Source organism: Nomascus leucogenys, chromosome 7b (genome assembly GCF_006542625.1).
Source record: "Nomascus leucogenys isolate Asia chromosome 7b, Asia_NLE_v1, whole genome shotgun sequence".
NCBI lineage: Eukaryota > Metazoa > Chordata > Mammalia > Primates > Hylobatidae > Nomascus > Nomascus leucogenys.
Window position 1 is genome coordinate 56,726,278 of NC_044387.1, and position 20,222 is coordinate 56,746,499.

A 20,222-nucleotide genomic window follows, 5' to 3' on the forward strand; every position below is an offset into this window, starting at 1 on the left:
TTCTAGAATATCAAGTGAATATCATTTTTGACTGCCATCATGAATCAGGCCTCAGTTGGTCATGGACACTAGCGACCGGTCACTGGAGGTTATGACCAACTGAGGCCTGATTGACGACGGCAGTCAAAGGACGGCATCACTTACAAACCGTCTGCCAGTGAGTGTATTTCTCAGTTGCAACCTTTTCTCCTTAAAATATAATTTTGTATTTGCCAGCCAACATGGACACTTGCTGAATATTCCAAGAAAACCCACTGCATTTTCCACAAGCATCCTCTATGCTTTATTTGGGGGCCAGTGACTGGATCACTGTTTGACATCTGGTTTTTTATTTCACCAAGTGGATAAAAGGGCTTTGCCAACACAACCCAGCACGATCTTATCCTCATGGTGTTTTTTTTTCTCTTATTGCAGAGAAAGCCGATAGTCCAGTATCCAGTCTGTACGTATACATTTTTTTAAACAGCTTTATTTAGACATAGTTGACATGCAAAACAACTCACCCATTTAAAGTATGTGATTCAGTGTTTTTGCTATATTTACATGGTTGTGCGACCCTTGTTACAATTTAATCTTAGAACCTCTTTATTCCCCCTCAAAGAAACCCCACTAGTAGTTACTCCTTTGTTTTTCCCATCTCCCACACCCCTGGATCTAGGCAGCCCCGAATGTACTTCCTGTTTCCTGTTTCATCAGTCTTCCACGAAGCTAGGGAAACAAGAGCTCACTACCACACCTGGCTAATTTTTAAAACATTTTTTGTAGAGAAGAGGTCTCACTATGTTGCCCAGGCTGCTCTCAAACTTCTGACCTCAAGGAATCCTCCTGCCTTAGCCTCCAAAAATGTCAGGATTACAGCCATGAGCCAGCACACCTAGCCAAGAAATGTTCCTTAAACTCTGAAAAATGAAGTTAAATGCTATTAACATATCTATAAATGGATAAAAATATACTATGATGTATCAAATGTCACAGCTCAGTCGTGGTCACAAGATTGATTAAAACGTTAAACAGTTCAGGCAAGTCTGAGAACTGCGAGGGAAGTACAGGATTGCTTTGGAAGCCAGAATTAGGATTGTCAGAGCTGGGAAAGCAGAAGCCAGGCGTTGAGTGTGCACAGGACTGGGGCACGCAGCAGCTCCATGGTATGCTGTGTGTCCTCTTACATGGCAGGCCACCTCCAGGCCAGCAGATGAGAATCACCTGATGGGTGGAAAGAGTGGATTTAGGTAAAATCTCAGACTGTGCATCATAACTGAGAGACTTTAAATGTTTCTCTTATGGGTCATAAAGCTAATCAAAGTGACAACACAGGGATAATAGAGCAGGTGAGTGAACGCAGTAAGCCACCTCCCACCTCTCTAGGACATCAACCATCCCAAAGAAATATTGGGGCAAGTTTGCCATTATTTGCCAATATTTGACAAAGCTTTTGAGAAGAGCTCTCAGTTCAGGGTCCAGGGCATGATCTAGAGGACTCAGATGTTCTGGGATCTCTGTGCCCATGGAACCAACTACATTCTTGCCCCAGATCTTCATGCCTCACTGTGGTAACTCTGGGGAAGTCACTCAAAGCGTCTAAGTTTTAATTCACTGAATTGGAAAATATGGCTTGTAGCCCCTGCTCTGCCCATCCCTCGGGGCTAATGTGGGGATCAAGGAAACGACAGATCTCTTTCATGAGCTGGAAAGCATCATGCCCATGGAAACAGTGAAGTCACTTTCCACCCTCCCCTGCCCGGGAGCCATACACGCTCCCTCTCTGGATTCAACCACTACCAAGTATCTGGATTATTCTTCCAGACATTGAATTATTGAACACTTTTGGGCATTTACAAAGCATGAGTCTTCTTAAGACTTTTCTGTATCTCATTCTTTTTAGCCCAATAGATCTTAGTAGGTCTCTAGCATGGATCTACTAACATTCCCACATCTCAGAATAGGGAACTGAGGCACAGAGGGGTTCATTTCACTCTCCCAGGTATGTGCAGATTCTAAGTAGGGTTTCAACCCAGGCCATTCTTGGTGACTTGGATCTGCTGCTTTTCTATATGGTCTCATCTAAATAAAGGTATCTGCCTGCACAAACAGTCCATTTTAAGTGCAATGAAGCTTGCAAAATCTTCCTAGAACCCAAATCTAATTCAGGTAGAGTTGAAAAGCAGACAATGAAAACTGGGATGAAAACTTTCATCTGTGAATAAGTTTTTACTAATTTCTCCGCTGTCCTCTGCCAGCAACATGTCAAGCACTGTCTTTATTATAATACATTTTCTAGAATCTATAAGAAGTCTTCTCTACCTTGCAGATTTGGACGCCCACTCCGAGGCCTACTTAGAAATGTTACAGAGCTATTTTGAAAGTTTGGATCGACGAAATGCAAGTACGGTGGAAATTAAATCATTTAAGTTCGTTTAAGCAAATAATTCCAGTTTATTCATTCAGTGCTCCATATTAGAGAAACTCAGTAAATGCTATGTCATGTTCTTCATTTATTTCATTTGTGCCAATTTAAATGCATTAAATCAATGGTAGATGATACAACTACACAAGTAAGTAACATTGACAACTTAGAGTTTGGTTCTTTTTTTTTTTTTTTCTTTTTTTTGAGACAGAGTCTCACTGTCGCCCAGGCTGGAGTGCAGTGATGCGATCTCGGCTCACTGCAGGCTGCGCCCCCCAGGGTTCACGCCATTCTCCTGCCTCAGCCTCCTGAGTAGCAGGGACTACAGGCACTCGCCACCTCGCCTGGCTAATTTTTTGTATTCTTAGTAGAGACGGGGTTTCACTGTGTTAGCCAGGATTGTCTCGATCTCCTGACCTCGTGATTCACCCACCTCGGCCTCCCAAAGTGCTGGGATTACAGGCGTGAGCCACCGCGCCCGGCCGAGTTTGGTTCGTGTGTGTGTGTGTGTGAAAATGTCTCATTTGTCACTCAGGAGTGCACTGGTGCAATCAAAGCTCACTGCGATCTTGACCTCCCCAGGTTCAGGTGATCCTTCCACCTCAGCCTCCCAAGTAGCTGGCCATAAGGCACACGCCACTGTAGCAAGCTAATTTTTTTTTTTTTTTTTTTTTTTTTGGAGAGACGGGATTTTACCATGTTGCCCATGATAGTAACGGACATCTCAAAGGTTTAGAGGTTTGCTTTCAGTTTGGTCAATTATGAATACAGCTATTATAAACCTTCCTGTGTCTTGTTTGGAAACACAATTTTTAAAATGTAACTGAGGAAATACTTAGGATTATGATTACTTGTTTGTATGGTAAGACTACATTTTTCTTTGTAAGAATTTTGGCAGAATTTTCCAGTGAAATCATCTGAATATAGTGTTTCAGTTTTTTGAAGAGATATTAATCATTGATTCAATTTCTAAAATAAATATAGGCCTATCCAGATGGTCTAATTCTCCTGAGTTTTGGTCTTCTAAAATAGATTTTAACAATTAGCTCATTTCATCTACCGTATCCAATTGCAAGCACAGATGTGTTCAGGATATTCCTTTATTATTTACTATTTTTTGATTTGACTCCTCTTAAATGGATATTATTAGTATACTGTGACTTCTTTCTTTCCTTTGTGGGTAGCCAAGGTAGGGGTTTATCAACGTTACTGATCTTTTCAAAGAACTAGCTTTTGGTTTTGTTGATTTTCTCTGAGGATTTCCTGTTTTCTCTTCCACTGTATTGTGCAATCATTCTTTATTTTTCCTCTGTTCTATATTATACTGCTGTTTTTCTCTCATTGCCCAAGTTGGAGCTTAGATTATGAATTTAGATCTTTCTCATTATTGGCACAGCATCCTGAATGTAACTCACTGAATGTAATCTCATTAAAATGCACACTTAATAATTAAAATGATAAATATGGATGCTTCACTACAATCTGAAAAACACAACAGGGTAGATGATCAATGTAGTGGCAGGATATATAGATCTACAGACGTCACATGATCTTGTAATATTTCATAAAATTGGGGATCTGCCTGGACCTTGAAATGGGGAGGAGGTGTGATGAGATGCTATCGCTGAACCATACAGTGCCGTTCTGTATGAAACTGTTCTTAAGGTGACATTGGTGAGGTTGCCCTAGCTAGAAAGCCAAGGCTCTTTCATTTCTTTCTGCCCTTCTCCTTTGCCTTCCTTCAACACCAAGGAGAATGGTCCAGCAGCAGCCCACTCCATGCCTGTCAACTGCCCACCTCCACACACTCCAGCCCCCGTCCACACCCCCAAGGCTTCTTGTGGGATTCCTCAGCAGCACCAATGCACTGACTGTCACTCTATGTTCTCCTAGGGCGCGCTAAAGACCACCAGGCGTCTGTACGTGGCAGTGGGGAGAAGAAGGTAACATCAGATATTGTGAGATGTATTTCTTGTCTGGAAGAGAAATGCTTTTTGTTTTTTCTGGGGCTTCTAGAATATCAAGTGAATATCATTTTTGACTGCCATCATGAATCAGGCCTCAGTGTCATGGGCTCTAGCGACCGGTCACTGGAGGTTATGAGCAACTGAGGCCTGATTGACGACGGCAGTCAAAGGACGGCATCACTTACAAACTCTCTGCTAGTGAGTGTATTTCTCGGTAGCAACCTTTTCTCCTTGAAAAATAATTTTGTATTTGCCAGCCAACATGGACACTTGCTGAATATTCCAAGAAAACCCACTGCATTTTCCACAAGCCTCCTCTATGCTTTATTTGGGGGCCAGTGACTGGATCACCGTTTCACATCTGGTTTTTTATTTCACCAAGTGAATAAAAGGCCTTTGTCAACAGAACCCAGCATGATTGTTCCTCATGGTGTTTCTTTTTCTTTTCTCTTATTGCAGGAAAAATCTAAGGCCAAGCACGACCACCGTACGTATTCTTTTTTTTTTTAAACAGCTTTATTTAGATGTAGTTGACATGCAAAACAATTCACCCATTTAATGTAGGTGATTCAGCCTTTTTACTGTATTCACAGGGTTGTGCAACCATTGTTACAATCTAATCTTAGAACCTCTTTATTCCCCGTCAAAGAAACCCCACTAGTAGTCACTCCTGTTTTTCCCATCTCCCACATCCCTGGATCTAGGCAGCCACCAATGTACTTCCTCTTTCTACAGTACAGTGACTTTCTGTATTAACCGGTTCTTAAGGTGACTATTTCACATTGATGAAGTTGCTCTAGCTGGAAAGCCAAGGCTCTTTCATTTCTTTCTGCCCTTCCCCTTTGCCTTCCTTCAACACCAAGGAGAATGGTCCAGCAGCAGCTCAGTCCATGCCTGTCAACCGCCCACCTCCACACGCCAGCCCCGGTCCACACCCCCCCAAGGCTCCTTGTGGGATTCCTCAGCAGCACCAATGCACTGACTGTCACTCTATGTTCTCCTAGGTCCCGTTGAAGATGTGCAGGCATCTGCACACTGCAGTGGGGAGAAGAAGGTAACATCAGATATTGTAAGATGTATTTCTTTCTCTGGAAGAGAAATGCTTTTTGTTTTTTCTGGGGCTTCTAGAATATCAAGTGAATATCATTTTTGACTGCCATCATGAATCAGGCCTCAGTTGGTCATGGACACTAGCGACCGGTCACTGGAGGTTATGACCAACTGAGGCCTGATTGACGACGGCAGTCAAAGGACGGCATCACTTACAAACCCTCTGTCAGTGAGTGTATTTCTCGGTAGCAACCTTTTCTCCTTAAAAAATAATTTTGTATTTGCCAGCCAACATGGACACTTGCTGAATATTCCAAGAAAACCCGCTGCATTTTCCACAAGCCTCCTCTATGCTTTATTTGGGGGCCAGTGACTGGATCACTGTTTGACATCTGGTTTTTTATTTCACCGAGTGAATAAAAGGCCTTTGTCAACAGAACCCAGCATGATCTGTTCCTCATGGTGTTTCTTTTTCTTTTCTCTTATTGCAGGAAAAACCTAAGGCCAAGCACGACCACGGTACGTATTCTTTTTTTTTTTTTTCAAACAGCTTTATTTAGATGTAGTTGACATGCAAAACAATTCACCCATTTAATGTAGGTGATTCAGCCTTTTTACTATATTCACAGGGTTGTGCAACCATTGTTACAATCTAATCTTAGAACCTCTTTATTCCCCGTCAAAGAAACCCCACTAGTAGTCACTCCTGTTTTTCCCATCTCCCACATCCCTGGATCTAGGCAGCCACCAATGTACTTCCTCTTTCTACAGTACAGTGACTTTCTGTATTAACCGGTTCTTAAGGTGACTATTTCACATTGATGAAGTTGCTCTAGCTGGAAAGCCAAGGCTCTTTCATTTCTTTCTGCCCTTCCCCTTTGCCTTCCTTCAACACCAAGGAGAATGGTCCAGCAGCAGCTCAGTCCATGCCTGTCAACCGCCCACCTCCACACGCCAGCCCCGGTCCACACCCCCCCAAGGCTCCTTGTGGGATTCCTCAGCAGCACCAATGCACTGACTGTCACTCTATGTTCTCCTAGGTCCCGTTGAAGATGTGCAGGCATCTGCACACAGCAGTGGGGAGAAGAAGGTAACATCAGATATTGTAAGATGTATTTCTTTCTCTGGAAGAGAAATGCTTTTTGTTTTTTCTGGGGCTTCTAGAATATCAAGTGAATATCATTTTTGACTGCCATCATGAATCAGGCCTCAGTTGGTCATGGACACTAGCGACCGGTCACTGGAGGTTATGACCAACTGAGGCCTGATTGACGACGGCAGTCAAAGGACGGCATCACTTACAAACCCTCTGTCAGTGAGTGTATTTCTCGGTAGCAACCTTTTCTCCTTAAAAAATAATTTTGTATTTGCCAGCCAACATGGACACTTGCTGAATATTCCAAGAAAACCCGCTGCATTTTCCACAAGCCTCCTCTATGCTTTATTTGGGGGCCAGTGACTGGATCACTGTTTGACATCTGGTTTTTTATTTCACCGAGTGAATAAAAGGCCTTTGTCAACAGAACCCAGCATGATCTGTTCCTCATGGTGTTTCTTTTTCTTTTCTCTTATTGCAGGAAAAATCTAAGGCCAAGCACGACCACGGTACGTATTCTTTTTTTTTTTTTTAAACAGCTTTATTTAGATGTAGTTGACATGCAAAACAATTCACCCATTTAATGTAGGTGATTCAGCCTTTTTACTATATTCACAGGGTTGTGCAACCATTGTTACAATCTAATCTTAGAACCTCTTTATTCCCCGTCAAAGAAACCCCACTAGTAGTCACTCCTGTTTTTCCCATCTCCCACATCCCTGGATCTAGGCAGCCACCAATGTACTTCCTCTTTCTACAGTACAGTGACTTTCTGTATTAACCGGTTCTTAAGGTGACTATTTCACATTGATGAAGTTGCTCTAGCTGGAAAGCCAAGGCTCTTTCATTTCTTTCTGCCCTTCCCCTTTGCCTTCCTTCAACACCAAGGAGAATGGTCCAGCAGCAGCTCAGTCCATGCCTGTCAACCGCCCACCTCCACACGCCAGCCCCGGTCCACACCCCCCCAAGGCTCCTTGTGGGATTCCTCAGCAGCACCAATGCACTGACTGTCACTCTATGTTCTCCTAGGTCTCGTTGAAGATGTGCAGGCATCTGCACACAGCAGTGGGGAGAAGAAGGTAACATCAGATATTGTAAGATGTATTTCTTTCTCTGGAAGAGAAATGCTTTTTGTTTTTTCTGGGGCTTCTAGAATATCAAGTGAATATCATTTTTGACTGCCATCATGAATCAGGCCTCAGTTGGTCATGGACACTAGCGACCGGTCACTGGAGGTTATGACCAACTGAGGCCTGATTGACGACGGCAGTCAAAGGACGGCATCACTTACAAACCCTCTGTCAGTGAGTGTATTTCTCGGTAGCAACCTTTTCTCCTTAAAAAATAATTTTGTATTTGCCAGCCAACATGGACACTTGCTGAATATTCCAAGAAAACCCACTGCATTTTCCACAAGCCTCCTCTATGCTTTATTTGGGGGCCAGTGACTGGATCACTGTTTGACATCTGGTTTTTTATTTCACCGAGTGAATAAAAGGCCTTTGTCAACAGAACCCAGCATGATCTGTTCCTCATGGTGTTTCTTTTTCTTTTCTCTTATTGCAGGAAAAATCTAAGGCCAAGCACGACCACGGTACGTATTCTTTTTTTTTTTTTAAACAGCTTTATTTAGATGTAGTTGACATGCAAAACAATTCACCCATTTAATGTAGGTGATTCAGCCTTTTTACTATATTCACAGGGTTGTGCAACCATTGTTACAATCTAATCTTAGAACCTCTTTTTTCTCCCTCAAAGAAACCCCACTAGTAGTCACTCCTCTGTTTTTCCCATCTCCCACACCCCTGGATCTAGGCAGCCACGAATGTACTTCCTGTTTCTATAGTACAGTGCCTTTCTGTATTAACCGGTTCTTAGGGCGACTATTTCACATTCATGAGGTTGCCCTAGCTAGAAAGCCAAGGCTCTTTCATTTCTTTCTGCCCTTCCCCTTTGCCTTCCTTCAACACCAAGGAGAATGGTCCAGCAGCAGCTCAGTCCATGCCTGTCAACCGCCCACCTCCACACTCCAGCCCCGGTCCACACTCCCCAAGGCTCCTTGTGAGATTCCTCAGCAGCACCAATGCACTGACTGTCACTATGTTCTCCTAGATTTGGTTGAAGATCTCAGTGAAGAAGATCTCAGTGAAGAAGATCTCAGTGAAGACTCACGACGATTTTGAAAACCTCATGACATCGGAGATGGTAGGATGCATTTGTTTGTCTGGAAGAGAAATGTTTTTTCTGGGTCCTCTTGCCTTATTAATGAAATGAAGATATAAAAATCTGACCATGTATATTATAGAAGACAAATACAATTTTTTTGTTGGCTGGAATATCAAGGGAATATCATATTTGATTGCCGTCGTCCATCAGGTCTTAGTTGATCATGGACTCTAGCGACCGGTCACTGGAGTCTGTGACCAACTGAGTCCTATTGGATGACGGTAGTCAAAAATGAGAGCATCACTTACAAACTGTCTGGTAGTGAGCATATTTCTCAGTAGCAACTTTTTCTTCTTGAAAAATAATCTTGTGTTTTCCAGCCAACATGGACTTGCTAAATATTCCATGAAAACCCATTGCCTTTTCCACAAGCATCATCTATGCTTCATTCGGGAGGCCAGTGACTTGATCACTGTTTGACATGTTGTTTTCTACTGTCACCAAGTTAATAATAGACCTGTGCCAACAGGGCCCAGCATGATCTGATCCTCATGGCGTTTTCCTTTCTCCTATTGCAGGCAAAGGAGAGATTGGAAGATTACCTCTGTAAGTATATATAGATATATAGATACGTAAATTATATATATATATGTGTATATATATATATATTTTTTTTTTTTGAGACGTAGTCTTGTTCTTTTCCCCTAGGCTGGGTTAAGATGGCAGAATCTTGGCTCAATGATCTCGGCTCAATGAACCCATCAGCCCCCACGTTCGAGGACTTCTCCGGCGTTCATCTCTCAAGTAGCTGGGTTACAGACGCCTGACATCACGCCCAGCTAAAATCATTTTATGAATGCATATTTCCATCTGGGTGAAAAAAAAATCACAAGCCTCTCTCCCTACTGAGAACCTGTGAACAGTGACCTGCAGTTTGTGGCTGCAGCCAGTCCTCATGGAGCCTGGTGTTCTTACATTTCATTCTGAAGCTCACATTCTCAGTCACCCTGCAGGAGAACAACTGCCCCATCCTGGGTCATTACAGATTGGGCCAATCCATCTGCTGCATCTGAGGAGCTGGGTCCAGCTTCTACGGTGAATCCATATATTTCTGTATTTCCTGGATAAGGAAGAGGAAAGGAGCTGAGCTGGTGGAGGAAGAAGAGCTAATATTAACTGAGTCCTTATTTTGTTCCAGTTACTGTGCTAGTTACATATTTTATCTCATGTAATTCTTACCAAACAGTAAGGGGGTTTGAGAGTGATGGAGACAATATTGAAGTTATCTCCATTTTAGGGTGAGAAAATGAAGGCTCAGAAAGGTTATATTTCTTGCCCGAGGTCACTCAGCTGCTAAGAGCCAGGATATGAAACAGTAGAAGGGTTCAAATTTATTTTCAATTTCCCTGCTCCATTCTCAATAGGTATTGGCATTTACCCTTGGGCTATATAGAACAAGTGCTTTGTCACCAAAGCTCCAAGAATTCAGCGATATTTCTCCCATTTGCTTTTGAAAGAAGAGAAATATGGCTCTGTTCTGCCCGGCTCACTGGCGGTCAGAGTTTAAGGTTATTTCTCTTGTTTCCTAAACATTGCTGTTATCCTGTTCTTTTTTTCAAGGTGCTCAGATTTCATATTGCTCAAACACACGCTGTACAATTTGTGCAGTTAATGCAATTATCACATAGTCCTGAGGCGACATACATCCTCCTCGGCTGACAAGATGAAGAGATTAAAGTAAAGACAGGCATAGGAAATCACAAGGGTATTGATTGGGGAAGTGATAAGTGTCCATGAAATCTTTACAATTTAGGTTTAGAGATTGCAGGAAAGACAGGCATAAGAAATTACAAAAGTATTAATTTGGGGAACTAATAAATGTCCATAAAATCTTCACAATCCACGTTCTTCTGTCATGGCTTCAGCCGGTCCCTCCGTTTGGGGTCCCTGACTTCCCGCAACAATATATAAATATATATATAATATATAAATATACAATATATACCTAATATATAGATATTTGTTTGCTTTGAGGCGAAGTCTATTCTGTCCCCTAGGTTGGAGTCATATCATTTAGATGGTGTGGGTTTGTGTGCAGAAGGGCTGGGAGGTAACTAGTAGTGAGTTAATATGTAGTGATTGTGAGTGTGTTTGTCAATGTGTGTGTTTCCCCCAGAAAATGTGGACCCACATGCACAACACAGTACAAGTGTCACTGTTTTTGAATTCCTGGCCTATAGTGATCCTCTCACCTCAGCCTCCCGAGTCATGTCATTCATCTAATAGAAAGGAAGAAAAAATCCCACCACCACCATACACTTCATATAAATCACCTCTTTCCTCCCTCATCACAGCTGTACCGGAAGGCCAGTTGAATAATCCCACTTAGATATGATGGGATGGAGATGGTACAGAAAAGAATGAACCCAGATTTTGACCTCCTGAATGGAAGAGGCAAACATGAACCCAGAAATGGGTCCCAATGTTGATGCTCTGTGTTACTCCACTGTGTCACTCAGGCATGAGATAAGGTGTCCCCACACCAGGGAGTTCCAGCACTTATGTGTACACCCGAAACTGTAATGGCCTATAAAGCATGCTAAACATTGCCCATCATCCAAGGGGGCCTCTGTGGTCACATAACCCAGGGTAGCAAAAGATACTGGAACAGCAGGCGTTAACATGGGCATTACTGTGAAATACACATAGAAAGCCCACAGGCTTCTGGTCAGCTCACAGATTCTGAGAAGTGTAAGATACCACATAGAACAGTGCACATCAACATCTGTTAGAGCTGGGGTCATTCCTCAGCACTTGGTCAAAGCAGGGGAAAATCAGGAAGATAATTGTATTGTATTTAATAACATGACCACCTCAAGCCTCAGAAATGCTCCAATCTATAGGAGACAGACAAGGGCCAGTGCCACATCAGAATGCAGAGGACAACGTTGTTGTTAGCCTGGCACCCATCACCCTCATTGGAGACCTCCTGCATAGCTAGGGTTGTGAGGCTCAGCACTCAGCATGTGCTGACCCCCATGATGGACCGTCTCATTGCCGGGGGCTGGTATGAACATGAACGGCCACTGACTCAATGGACGCACAGACAGTGTAAAGAAAGGGAAGACCAGAAAGAGAAATAGCACAGGGTTAGCACTCACTATCTCTAAATAATAGGGAAATGCAGCATTTTAAGAGCTTTTTTTATTTACTTGTCTTTGTAACAAAGGATTAGTAAAGATATAATACAATTATTTTGCCTACCGTTCTTTCAATAAATGAGTAGAGTGACAGTCAGTGAACTGGTGCTGCTTAGGAATCCCACGAGGAGCCTTGGGGGATATGGACCGGGGCTGGAGTGTATGGAGGTCAGTGGTTGACAAGCAGGGACTGAGCTGCTGCTGAGCCATCCTCCTTGGTGGTGAAGGAAGGAAGGCAGAGAGGGGCGGAAAGAAATGATGACCGAGCCTTGGCTTTCCAACCAGGGGAACTTAGTCAATGTGAAACAGTCACCCAAAGAATAGGTTAATACAAAAAGACACAGTAAGAGCTTCATTTAAGACATTAATAAGAAATGTCACCTCTTGACTGGCCTTTCTATTCCTCACAGCATTTGACTCATCTGTATACTTTACTCCTGCCACCTCTCCTTCACCAGCCTTTTCTAGGAAAGGCCTCAGTTCATCTTCCACAGCCATCTTTAGCATACAGAGTGGGGCAGGGCTTGTTCCTCTGAAGTTAGACCCTGGCCCAGCCACATGTGACACTCAGCTGTGGTAGGAAGCTGGGAAGGAAAAGCTAATGACATCTAACATTTGTCTTCAGATAATGGTACTAGAGATAGGAAATGCCATGTTTATGTGGAAACTCAGTCTCTCTTCACTTAGCCTAGTCATAGTTTCTGTGTGCTCTGCTCAGGAAACCCTGTAAAATGCAAAGGGTACAACAGGTTTGCTTGAGGGACTGAGCATCAGGCTGACCTCTTGGCTTCCTTCCTAGGAGGATAAAGGGTAGGTCAAGCTTCACAAGGTGGGGAAAGACAAACTCAACCCTGGGACAGGAGAATCTCCATCATGCCCTGTTGATGCTACTGTTGAAATAGGTTTTTGTTTGCTTCTGAAAACCTCCACGCACAGAAAGCCAAGGTAGTTGCTTTAAGTCATGATGAATATGAATAAAGTGGACCACATGATGATTTGAGGTTTCTTTCGGAGCATGCATTCTATGGAAATACATTGCTTTTCAGTAGAATTTGATTGTCCTGTATGTGTCAGTATCTCTCAATGAACAAAATAGAACAATGAAACTGTTTGATTTGGCAATGTCACTTGTTCACCTGAGAAGTGATTTTCTCATGACCAGCTTGTCCTAGACACCTTTCATCTCTAGAGAATAGTTTCCCCGTGGTGCTTCAGGGGCCCTGCTATGTGTGATTCAAGGAAAATATCAGTGTTACCAACATTGAGGTTCTTAGAATTCATGGACAGCTGCCCAGTGGGCTCCATGGGAGAGAGCAAGAGAGAGCCTCATGCTAGACCTGAAGGGGAACATGATTTAGAGGATCAGAAGGAAAAAAAATGAGGATGTTGGGACATTGTTGGAGGAGAAGCTCAAGGCTGCAAGGTTAGAGGCATCAGTTCAACATCATCACCGGGGCCCAGGCAGGATATGAGACCCCTTCTGAGTAGGAGTGAGCAGGACCTGGCCTTCCTGTCTGCCGAGAGCATGGTGTGAACATCATCCTAAGTGCCTCGAGAAAGCAGCTTCCTTATTGTACCATGTCTTCCCCATCTCTTTGCGTGATGATGGCAATGACTCCAGCAGAAATTGGTGAGAGGGGCAGAACAGGAATCAGGTCCCCACTTTTCTGACACAGAGCAGACAGGACACGAGTCAGTAGGGATGGACTTCAGAGTCAGGCCAGACACAGAGAGGTCCCAGACCTGATCTTCCTGGGGCTGGGACAGATAAGCTTTCATTTTTCACCTCTTCTGGAAGTCACCTGGGGAACGGTCCTTCAGTAGACACTGTTGGCCAATGGTTGTCTGGCCCAGAAATATGTTTCAACTAGACGTAGCCCCCAAGTTCTTGGACAGGGCAGTGGCAGCGCTCCCAAGTAGCAGGGGAGGTGGGGAGGGACACGAGTTCCAGTGCAGGGTGAGCTCAGCAAAGGGGTGGGGACTGACCCTAGAGTCCAGGTCATCCTTGCAACTCTTCTGTGGAATCCACAACACCTCAGTTTCCACTTACTTTGGAGATGGTTTAACATCTTCAGTATAAACTTGGGGTCTTCCCACAGATGGATAGAGGAACCCTGGCCATGGGTGTTTACTGCCAGGGCAGTGACTGTCTCTTCCTCATTTGTTCTTATCCCAGAGCTCAGTCCTGGGGAAGACATGTTAGGCCCCGTGGATGTTTTAATGAACACACCCCAGGGATGAGTTCTAGATCATCCCTGGGCTGGGATCTAGTGCAGGTGTGGGAAGGTTTTCTTTGCAGCCTGTCCAGCCTATTGAGCCCCACACTCATCCTGGAGCCTGCCCAGCTTATGATTCACGGTCCCTGGAGATGAGGGTGAGCTCCTGAGGACAGCGAGTTGCCCCTACCTCTCTGCTCCTGCCGCTCTGATCTTGTCTAGACAGGGTGTGCAGGGCCATGCTCTTCCACTGGGTGCAAGAACGCCCCCTGCTGGAATCCCTCTGGACCTGGATATTGTCCTCATGGTCATATCCCCAGCCCCACACAGTGACTGGCCCTTGTGCAGATGCCTAGGAAGTAACCTTAAATGTATGCTAGGATCAGAGCAGCAAACAATTCTGAAAAAAAAAAACACCAGGATAGGGGAGTCTTGTCTTCCTCATTTCTGGATCTCTGGAGCTGTCCCATCTAGTGTGGTTCTCAGTCATATATGTGCCTCTTCATGGTTAAATACATTTAAATATATACAATTAAAAATTCAGAACCTCATCACAACAGCCACCATGCAATGGCCCAGCAGCCACATGTTTATACAGCTCGAGTTTTCCTTCTTTCCACCCTTTGATGAGAACATGATCTTCAGGCTGGTGCTGGTTTACCGGAAATTCTAGGGGTGGTACATGTGCTAAAAGACTTTTAGTTTTGAGGGAAAGGAAAGTGGGAGATAAACCAAGTATATGATTTTTAAGAAATGGACCTTTTATTTTAAATGTGGGGACATCAGCAGTGGACTTATAGTCCTTGGTGCCTTCTTACTGAGAAATTTCCTTTAGCACCTACTTTTATTAGTTTTTATGTAATGCCCGACCTTGTTTTTTCTTTCTCCACCTGGCCTTGTTTCTCCCTTAGCTAAGAGAACCAGACAAACTCCATCTTGGCTCTTTCACTGGCAGCCCCTTCCTCAAGGACTTAACTTGTGCAAGCTGACTCGCAGCACATCCAAGAATGCAATTAACTGATATGATACTGTGCAAGCTATATCCACAGTCCCCAAGAATTCGTCTGATTGATAATGCCCAAAGCCCCGCGTCTATCACCTTGTAATAGTCTTAAAGCCCCTGCACCTGGAACTGTTTACTTTCCTGTAACCGTTTATCCTTTTAACTTTTTGACTACTTAACTTCTGTAAAATTGTTTTAACTTGACCCCCCTCCCCTTCCTAAACCAAGATATAAAAGTTAATCAAGCTCCTTCCTTGGGGCCGAGAGAATTTTGAGCGTTAGCCGTCTCTCGGTCGCCGGCTAATAAAGGACTCTTAATTCATCTCAAAAGTGTGGCGTTTTTCTAACTGGCTCGGGCACAACATTTAGACCGAAGAAAGCCAAACACCATTTTATATTTGACAATGCTTCCTGTATGTTTATACCACATAAGCTAGATTCACCTTTATATTAGTGTTATTAATGTTAAACAGTTTTAATAAAACTTTGTAGACATATTTATTCAATTTTTAATGTCTGACCATAAGATTTTTATAGACTTTTTTAACCTTTTATAATTTTTCTCAAAGAGCAGGTTAGTGCTTTAAGAAAAACCCATTCTGTTTTTATTTTAATGTCCAGTTCACAGAAAAACCGGATGATACCCCTTTAACTTTAGCCAATATGTTTAAACACAGAATTTTCTTTACAATTAATGTTTCAAACTTGCTTAAACCTTCAAAACAATTTTTGTAACCTTTTAATGTAGGTAAAAATCCACATTCTTATGCTTCCTTATAATTCTTTTACCAAAGGCATATTTTACTTTCCTTATATACCTTGCACATAAACTGTTTCTTCCATAGTTTTACATTCAGGAGGACTAATTAATTTAAATTATACAACATTTCTTGCATAAATTTCTAACACTTTTTTTCATGACTTTCACAGACAATTCTTCGACATGCCTCAACTTTCTGACTTATTGGAAACATCCCTTTCTTTAAACAGCTAGTTAATTTATTTCAGGACAAGAATTTTCCATATAACATTCCTTTTTATATGAATTCTGCACCCCCACTTTTTTTCTTTTTTCTTTCTTTCGAAGATGATAACCATTCTTTTCCAAAGCAAACTTCCTCAGGTCTGTGGACTAGACCGTCTAAGGCCACAGATTAGAAGTTACTATCATACATGTTACACTGTTAACTTTTAGCAAAACAACTTTACTTTTGTTGAAAACCTTCTAAGTGTGGGATTTCAATTATCCTTTGCTATTAATAAGACCTTGTTTAGTCCAAACTAACTTAGAATTAATTGGTATAGATGGCTTTTTTTTCTCCTGGTTCTGTAAGTACTTCAAGGCTTGGCTGAGTGGCAAAGTTGAACAGACCAATTATTAGGCAATTTTCCTAACTCTGCTTCTACAAGAGTTTTCCTCAATTACAGAATACCCATTGTGTTTTTCTTCCTTAATCACCCGGGAGGAACTATCTGTCACCCTGTCCTGAAGGCAGTTCCTCCTAGGTCTGGTCGGACCTTTGTATGGTAATTAAGATTTAAATCCCCTGTTAGGAAATCTGCTGGGTTAAGGGAATTTTCAGGGGTTTATGTTAAATCATCTTTTTCTAACGGAGTAGCCCCATACTTTATTTTTGAGTTATGAAGCTACCTTTTTGCTTTTTTTTTTTTAACTTAGGGTACTTCTGAACTTGTGAGGTGTGCTCACAATGAGGTTTCCTCTAAAAGCTACTTTTCTACTTTCTTCTGTCAGCAAAGCAGTTGCTGCTACAGACTGACTGCATTTGGGCCGTCCGTGGGTTACTGGTTTCAAGGAATTTACACCAAATCGGAATCAAAACCAAAGTGACGATAAAGGCACGCCCATTCGTCAAGCAATTTAAACCAAGTCAAAATCAAAACCAAAACCAAAGTGCCGATAGAGGCACGCCGTGGGTGATCAGGCCACGCTTCCGCCCAAATGGAGTGGGCAAGTTCCCCAGACCGGTCCTACCGTGTTCCAGATATCCGGACTCCAAGCGCCAGTTCCTTCCCGTTGCTCAGCCACTGCGTTGATCCTCTGCGGGGGCCTGCCGTGCACTGCTCTGACGAGGTGTTCCACCGGGGCAAACGCCTACCCGGGATCACGCTCAGGATCCGCATAGCTCAAGCTGGCCGGACTCCCCTGTAGAGATGGGGTTTCACCATGTTGACCAGGCTGGTCTTGAACTCCTGACCTCGTGATCCACCCGCCTCGGCCTCTCAAAGTGCTAGGATTATAGGTGTGAGCCACCGCATCCGGCCTTGAATGGGTTTTTAAAGATGGGAAGACAAGCTGGGTCACTGGGCGCTCCCACAGGGGAAGCATGAGCCAAGGTGCAGCAGCCACTCTACACACGACCTGCTTTAGCCATCAGGTGCGACAGAGGCTGCACACTGGTGACAAATTAGAGAAATCCAATCTGCACATATGTTTTACTTTCACCACACAGTGTTTGTTTAATATCAACTGGCCACTTAAGACAGGCAGATTTAAAATGAAAAATCCAGATTTCCCTTTTTTTTTTTTTTTTTGAGATGGAGTCTCGCTCTGTCACCCGGGCTGGAGTGCAGAGGTGCAATATCAGCTGACTGCAACATCCGCCTCCCAGGTTCAAGCAATTCTCCTGCCTCAGTCACCCGAGTAGCTGAGATTACAGGTGCACACCACCATGCTGGGCTGATTTTTGTATTTTTAGAGGAGACATCTCACCGTATTGGCCAGGCTGGTGTTGAACTCCTGACCTCATGATCCGCCCGCCTGGCCTCCCAAAGTGCTAGGATTACAGGCGTGAGCCACCGCGCCTGGCCCAGATTTCCCATTCTTTCTAAAAACCAGAAGACCTGGCCACACTGGGTCCTCTTCCCCAGCCAGCAGTGATCCTCTGGAGTTTCTGGGAGGGTTCATGCCACACCCACTCCATCGCCTGCTGCCTTTCCCGCCTACTCCAGTTAACTCACTGCATCACCTCCTGACCTGTCAGTGTCTGGGCTTGTGATTCCTGTGTAAACAAAACCTTCTATTGGGAAGAAAGTTTTATGAAGGGAGCTGTATGAGGGGAGACATGGGTCCCTAGACACCCTAAACGAGAGACTGAAGTGGACCCAAGCTATAAACCCTCCCCTGTCAGCCAGCTTCCAGCTGCCACCAGGCCTACTCCTGCACACCTGACATCTTTGCCCACGGTCATCGATGCAATCACTTTCTTCACTGCCTCCTTCTTCTTCTCCTTCTTGTCACTGTTGAGCTCTGCCTTCAGCTCGAAGATCTCCCCTAAGAAAAGGAGGCAAATATGAGCGATCTCTCCCTATCCTGGCAGGGGACGATTCCCGGTATCTAACTTCCAAAAGAACTGGAGGGAGGCACGTAAGACATCCTATGCTGTTGGCTGAGGGCAGCTTCAGGCGCCTGGCCTCAGATGGGCCAGGCAACAGTGAGGGATGACTCTTAGGATAGGAATTAACAAGACGGAAACTGGTAGGCCGGGTGCAGTCACTCACACCTGTAATCCCAGCACTTTAAGAGGCTGAGGATCGGCTGGGCAGGGTGGCTCATGTCGGTAATCCCAGCGCTTTGGGAGGTCGAGGGAGGCGGATCATGAGGTCAGGAGATCAAGACCATCCTGGCCAACATAGTGAAACCTCGTCTCTATTAAAATACAAAAAATTAGCCCGGTATCATGGTGCAAGCCTGTAATCTCAGTTACTTAGGAGGCTGAGGCAGGGGAATCGCTTGAATCTGGGAGGTGGAGGTTGCAGTGAGCTGAGATGGTGCCACTGCACTCCAGCTTGGCAACAGGGCATGACTCCATCTAAAAAAAAAAAAAGAGAGAGACTGAGGACCCCTTGAGCCCAGGAGTTTGAGATTAGCCTGGGTAACACAGAACATAGACCTCGTTTTTACGAAAAAAAAATTTTTTTAATTAGCTGGGTGTGGTGGCATGCGCCTGCCGTGCCAGCTACTCTGGAGGCTGAGGCTGGAGGATCGTTTGAGCCTAGAGGTCGAGGCTGCCGTGAGCCACGACACCACCACACTCCAGCCTGGGGGACACAAAGTGAGATCCTCTCTCCAAAAAAAAAAAGAAACTTAGAGGCCACTCTGGATTGAAGCAACAGGAACCATGGAAGCTACAAAGGTTCCGAGGAAGACAAAAGCATCAAAAACATGATGGCAGGCTCTGCTCAGCCAGGGAGCTAAAAACCCAGTGGAAGGCAAAGCTGTCCTCAGCTACCCTCACTCAACAAACGACCCTTAAAAGGCTCAGTGCAATAGAACCTGAGTACTTAAGGCTTGCGGGGTGAGGGCAAAACCCTAATCCTGAATCTTTTTATTTTTCCTAAGCAGATAGCTACAGGAATCCCAAATCTTATCAACACCCAAAATATGCATGGCCTAATTTAGAATGAGGTGGCAATATTTGCCTATATCAATTTTAAAAACCCTTAAGTTAAAATAATCTTTACTTGGGGTAACCTGTTTACAACCTCAGTTAAAATTACTGCATAATTAAATCAAAATCCGATTGGATTAAGGAAGATGAGCAGGATGTAAATAAGGGGAGAGGAGGGGCTCTCGAAGTAAAAACCGCTTGTAAGTGGAGCTCACTCACAACTGAGCTGTCGGTGGAAGCAGCTGGAGGCCAGGGGAGATCCTAGTGGAGGAGACACATCCAGGCTTATGTAGTTTTCCTGACTTACTAGATTCCTACCAAGGGCAGATATTAGAGAGCAAGGGCTGGAGGATGGAGTCACTATGAATTCGGCAACATTGTCTGAGGCCAGCTCAATTCCAGGCACAGTGTGTGCACTTAGAGAGACCCTGGGTCCTCTTCTAGAAGCAGACAGCAGAACTTAAATTTTCAGTACCCAGTCTGGAGAAATGACAGTCTTCATTTTCCTTAATCATAGTGTGGCCACCTCGATGAGATGATGATGGAGTTTCTCTCCTTGACCTATTCAACCTCTCCGCTACTTGGGGGGGGGGGGGGGTTGCCACAGCCAGATTAGAACAATTTTGCAGGGGATAGTGGTCTATCCTGCAAGAGGGTCTCTGAGTCTAGTCCATAGCTGTCCAGTAGAAATATAATGTAATCTGGCCGGGC

The 20,222-nt window shown here is 44.0% G+C and overlaps 1 long non-coding RNA gene across 1 annotated transcript; it reads right to left on the reverse strand.

Annotated features, from left to right (window-relative positions):
* Nucleotides 1-875: 875 nt before the first annotated feature.
* LOC115836000 lies at nucleotides 876-18,395 on the reverse strand. Its single transcript, XR_004030994.1, has 3 exons — nucleotides 18,289-18,395; nucleotides 17,096-17,266; nucleotides 876-1,203 (listed from the first exon to the last, which is right to left on the reverse strand). It is a non-coding gene; the product is annotated as an uncharacterized LOC115836000 (long non-coding RNA).
* Between the last annotated feature and the right edge of the window lie 1,827 nt (nucleotides 18,396-20,222).